Source organism: Rhineura floridana, chromosome 11, assembly GCF_030035675.1.
Source record: "Rhineura floridana isolate rRhiFlo1 chromosome 11, rRhiFlo1.hap2, whole genome shotgun sequence".
NCBI classification, from domain to species: domain Eukaryota; kingdom Metazoa; phylum Chordata; class Lepidosauria; order Squamata; family Rhineuridae; genus Rhineura; species Rhineura floridana.
Genome location: NC_084490.1, coordinates 24405875 through 24412189, shown reverse-complemented (window position 1 = coordinate 24412189; position 6315 = coordinate 24405875).

Sequence of the window (6315 nt, the reverse complement as noted above, 5' to 3'; positions counted from 1 at the left end):
TGCTACCAAATCAGGATCCAGAATGAGGAAGTGAGTGGAGAAAAGATTGGCCAACTCTGTTGTCCTTTCCTGCTTCCTCATTCAATCAGGCACCTGAACTCTGTGGCTGGCAACCACCCCTCCATTCCCAGATGTTGGCATGCACTCAGTGGCTGCAGAAAGTATACTAGAATGTAGAAAGGGCTGTGAGATTATGTCCTTGGCAGCATGGGCATCCTGACCATTATTAGTTTCACAGTTCCCTTCCTCACCAGGAAGTTTCCAGACTGGTTCAATGAAGCCAAGTTTATCTCTTTCAGCTTCTTGGTCTTTTGCAGTATTTGGTTTTTGTTTGTTCAATCCTACTTGAGCTCTAATGGAAAATTCACTAATAGGCAAAAAAAAAAACCTTGCGGTTTAAGAATGTACCTATAATCAAAAGATATTTCTATCAAAATTGAAATTGAGCAGCTATAATGAATGCACTAGGGGAGCAGGAGACCTGACCTCCTCTCTGAGATATTGTACTGCCCTACCAATTTGTCAAATGCAAACACAATTTGTGTTGGTCTTTCAGAGTTCAATCCAGTTCCTGTATAGCTTGGGGGGAGTTAATTAGAAGCTAAAGGTTGCATTTCAGATGGCTGAAGATCATTTGTTAAAGTTCAATGTGTTTTTATGGATGAGTGAGAAATTTAATTCAGTTCGCATTTAAAGCTGAATCTATCAAATTTGCACTTTCTGAAACAATATGAAAACCTAAACACAGTCATCCTTTGACATTTTCTCTTATTCAGATTTTGAAATGCAGCTCTCCAACCAATCAGTGTTTACTAAAATGTGTGTTAGAGGAAAGTGTGCATAAAAATGAATATACAGTATGAGTGAAAATCACATACAAATATGCATTATGAGGATAAATTGCTTGCAAATTTAATGTCAAAACGGCATACCTAAATGCGCACTACATTGCTGAAGAATTTTCATGAAGATTTTTTAAAAAAATTGCAGATTGGTGCAGAAATGTGTAGAACTGAATTTTAGACTAGAAAAATAAGAAACTGAGAAAACCAATATTGACAGATTATTCTTTCCTATGTGTTTTACAGTTTGAACCACTGAGTTCAGTTATACTTACTCCCAGATAACTACTGTGCATAGGAGTGTAGTCATGCCAAATTCCAACTTGCTCATGACACCAACCCTCATATTGAAGCACCTACAGGGGCATGGCTACAGTGGCTGTCATGAGGAACTCCTCACTTCAAAAACCACCACTACACCAGACTTCCGGGAAGGGTGACTTAGCCTGTGCCTGCTTTTGAGACGGGCTCCTGCCTCAAAAGAAGCTTATTCAGATATATCAGTCAGAATTTTTTTTTTTTTTGACTGATAAAACTTCTCCCGGGTAGGGAGAAACGAAGAGATTAACCTCAAAGCCTATTTTTGTTGGGACGACCAGATCTCATTAATTTATGGGACGAGGTCCAGCCGACTAAGGTGGGACGGATTTTCAACAAGCTCTATCTGATAAAGCGAACGTTCATCTTTTCTTCAAAGAGAGAACGCACTAACAGGCAAGCACCCTTCTTTCTATATTTTTCTTTTACTTGACTTAAATTGTTGCTGTTTAAAAGAGATTTGCCAGATTGATCGGTTTTTGACATCTCACCGGGGAGCCATAACTTCTCTCTGCTATTCGTTAATTAATAGCTTATCTCTGTTTTTGTTGCAAAAAGCTGTCCTGGATTTGCATTCTAAAGATATACACAGAAGAGGGATTTCTATTCCTGATTTTTATTCTGAAGAATATTATATTGTCTGAGACTATTCTCTTTTTGGTTTATTTTATTTTGACGAATCTGTTTCCTGACGACGCCATTAATTGTTTCGATCCTGGGAACTGCATTTTGTTTACTTAAGCATGGAGAGATAAGGCTGGCTGTTCTGTTTATACTGTGATGTCACCAAGTTTGGAGTATTAACCCAATTGTTGCTGAAATAAGAAGTGGTTCTCTTATATTTTTCTTTTAAAATGGCAATTAAGAAAGTGGCTAAGAATCTGGAAGTAACTATGTTTCAGAGAATAATGGATGAGATTGAGATAACGAAACGAACCCTGCGACAGGGTTGTAAGGAGCTGAAAATTGAATTGAGCAAAATGATACAGGAGTTTAAAGAAATAGGGGTCCCTGTGAGAGAGGAGACCCTGGAGACTGGAACAAACGTGGAACAGGAAAAAGACCTGCGACAGGGTTGTAAGGAGTTGAAAATTGAATTGAGCAAAATGACGCAGGAGCTTAAAGAAATAGGGGTCCCTGTGAGAGAGGAGACCCTGGAATCTGGAACAAACGTGGAACAGGAAAAAGATTTGGAGTTTATGGATTTTAGAAATAAAATCTACTGTTTGGAATTCAATGTTATCTCTGAAGAAATTAATGAAGATTTTAGAGACAAAGTTATCAATGGCATGGATAGTCTTCTGGACTGGAATGATGTGATGGAGCCTAATATAGAGAAAACCTATGGAATTAACTGCAGCCATGTGACAATGGAAAAACTTTCAAGAGATGAGCCAGTGCATCTTGAAAAAAAGAACAGAGATATGATTTTACAGCATTATTTCAGCAACTTATTCAGAATGGATGGCAAGAAAATATTTGGGATAGAGGTAATTCCCATCAGACTCTTACTATATGACTATGGCTATGACAGCAAGATTATTATGGAATACTGATAATGGAAGATTGGACACTGAAATTACTGGATTTAACAAGACTATCGAAGATGGAAGATGGAAGATGGAACTAATAGGGATAATAGAATAATGGCTACTGAAATTATTGAATCTAACAGATCTTGATGAGATGGATTGATTGAAATGTTTATTTTGACTATGGTTATGACAATAAGATTATTATAATTAGTAATGAGATGGATTAATCGATATGCTTATTTGGAAAAAAATTGATAGATATATTTCTTAAAGAATTGAAACCTCTCTTTGACTTTTTGTGGAAAGAATAAAGTAATGTTTATGAGATTTGATGATTAAGTAAGATAACTACTGGAGGAAAGTGATTTTATAATATGATTTAAGAGACAGGATTGTTATATATTATAGACTTATAACTGATTTGATCTGTGACAAATGGGAAGTCAATATTTTACTCTTTATTTTTTTTTTGTTTGTTTAACTATTTTTGATTTTGTTTTTTGTCTTTGAATGTTTTATGGTTTTGTCTTGTATGTTTTATGAAAATCTGAATAAAAATTATTGTAAAAAAAAAAAAAAAAAAACCACCACTACACCACTAGTACATGGGGCCTCACTTACTGCGTAGCTGGTGGGTGGGGCCTAGTTGCAGCCGGGGGTGAAGCTGCTGCCTCCATCTTCCACTGGGGCAGAGTCGCGCGTCGCAGCTATTACGCGCGCGCGACGCACAGCATGAAGGGGCGGGGCTTAATGGGCCTATTTAAGCCCAGCCACCCCTTCCAACCTCCTCTTTGCTCGAGCGACGTTGTGGACGACGGGGGACCAGACAGAGAGAGCGAAGAGACGAGCAGCGGTGGCCATTTTGCGACTGCGTCGTGGGACAGGCAGCTCAGTTGAAGCTGCTACACTGTTTCAGCAGCCATTTTGACACGGCCGCTTGGTCGGTGCCATTTTAGGCGCACAATTCACAGCGTGCTGCGTTATTTTTGGGCCGATTCAGGCCTCGTAAAATTTAATTTCGGTTGTGTGCTGCAGGCAAGGGTGGTCACGTTCCATAGGAGCGACTGCGGCCGAAGTGGGCCTCGGTAACGGGGCCTACCCGGCCAAACGCAGTGAGCACCCACCTACCTACTCCCCCCCAGCGAGTGAGGAAGGGAAACATAGGGTGCACTCTATCAGCGCCACCTGAGGGTTACCTGCCTGCCAGTTAAATCAGCACATTTTATTGAATTATACAATTAGTTAGCTGCCATAGCTTAGAATACATGGTTTACAGTTTTATGTATTAATCCCGGTTTGTTTGGCTGTCAATATTATATAGTCAGTGGCTGACAATAAGCCTATTTTTCTTTTAATCCTCGTTGGCCAAGGGTGGTTACTGCAGTTATGCCATCTACAAAAGGCAAAGGGGGGCAAAAGGTAAGGGTAAGGCTGTTAGACAGCCACAAAAATGCCCTCCCCCAGCACCTGGATCGTCAGACAAGGAGGAAGCGCCACCATGGGCTGCCATTCTGGCACGCCTTGATGTTTTAGAGCAACGGGGGAGGGTGACACACACCCCTGCGCCTGGGTTATCGTGGCCTGCTCCTGGACAGGTGGCCACTCCAGGGACTTCCACTGGGGGGGTCACCAGGCCAAAGCGGACAAAAGCAAAGACTTTAGGTGGCTCAAATGTCAGGCAGAGTCAAGGGTCTAACAGTACTATGCTTGCTTTGATTTTAGCGAGGCTTGACGCTCTTGAGACCCATCCTGAGGCTACTCAGAGGGTGAGTGATGGGCCAGTGAATCCTCCTGTGCCAACAACTATGACAGGGACCGGAGGAGAGGTGGCGACACCCCAGATTGGAGTGACATCAGCAGCTGTGGTGGACCCCCCCATAGCGGGACTAACTGCACCACTGGTGGGAGCGGGTGAGTCTGCTACGCCTGCTCAGGCACCTGGGCCGCCAGGTTGGGGATGGACTTCTCAGGGTCCATGGGTTACCAGTCCAGGGACAAGGTCCACTCCTCCTAGCCTTGATGTAGGTGCTACTTCTCAACCACTGCTCCAAGTTGCATGTAGCCAAATTTGGCGACACGCAGGCGATGAACAGGTAATGACATCTGTTGTGCCACCTACCAGGCCGGCTCTCACGGCCACTCAGGCTAAGGAGCGGCAACTGTCGATTACAATGGCCAGTCAGGGTAATTTGTCTGACCCGTTGGGGGCTGTTGCAGCTAACGCTATACCTTTCGGGGACACATCCGTCACCTTGGGTTTCCACCTGCTCCCTTCGACAAAAGAAAAAATTTGGTGAGGGGAGTATGTGGATGTTTTTTCCCTATTATATAGGGTGTGACCTAAAAAGGATAAAGATAGGGATGCGGATGGCGATGTGGAGAGGCCCAGACGTCGGAAGGTGGAACGCACATTGGCCAACTGGTTCCCAGCGTATTTAATATACGCTGGAGTGCTGATGGAGAGACAGCCCCAAAGAGGTTTGTCTCTCCTGAAGTACCTAGATATAATCTACAGGGCTTGTGTGGAGTTCTCAGGACTGGTCTGGCTGTCCTATGATGAGGCATTTCGTATGTGTGTGGCATGCAATGGGTCTCTGCCATGGGACAAGAAGGAACCAGAGCTTTGGCTGCAGTTTATGACTGCGGCCCGAGCCATAACGGGAGACAGGTGTGATAGTGGGCACTTAATGAGCAGGCAGTCGACTGCTCCTCTTCCCCGGGGTGATGCGGGGCAAGGGGTTCAAAAACGGCTGCTGTGCTGGGACTTTAGTTCCCGGGGGGTCTGCACACGAAACCCATGTCGCTTTCGACACGAATGTTCCATCTGTGGGGCAGCACACCTGTGTACCACCTGCCCCAGGGGCAGGTTTTATAGAGGAGGTAACAGGGACCAACAGGGTGGTAGAAAGCAGCCCCCACCTGGGACTGCTCAAGGAAAGAGGCCCCTCCCCAATTAAATTGCAAGTTTTGCAGACCTTACTAGAAGGATATCCGGCAATTGGGGATGCACGTTTTCTTTTCCAAGGTTTTTTGTTGGGCTTCCGTATTCCTTACACTGGGCCAAGGGCTGCCTTCATGTCCAGAAATTTGAAATCCGTAAGGGTCATGGAGGTCATTGTACAAATGAAAATTGACAAAGAAGTACAGGCAGGGCGGGTTCTTGGCCCATTCCAGTCGCCCCCACTCCCCACCCTCAGGGTATCACCATTAGGTATTGTGCCCAAGAAAGCAACAGGTGAATTTCGGCTGATTCATCACTTGTCCTACCCGCATGGATCGTCAGTGAATGATTTCATTCCTGGCGGTCTTTGCGCAGTCCATTACACCTCCTTTGACGCCACAGTGCGCATGGTGCGTGCTTGCGGCCGAGGTACACTTATGGGCAAGTGTGACATTAAATCGGCTTTCCGCCTTCTGCCCGTCCACCCTGCAGACTTTGAGCTGCTGGGCTTCGCATTTGACAATAAATTCTATATGGATCGTGCACTACCCATGGGATGCTCGATCTCGTGCGCAGTTTTTGAGCGCTTTAGCACTTTTTTGGAATGGGCTATTAAGCAAAGGACGGGTTTGAATTCGGTGGTACATTATTTAGATGATTTTTTATTTGCCGGGGGAGG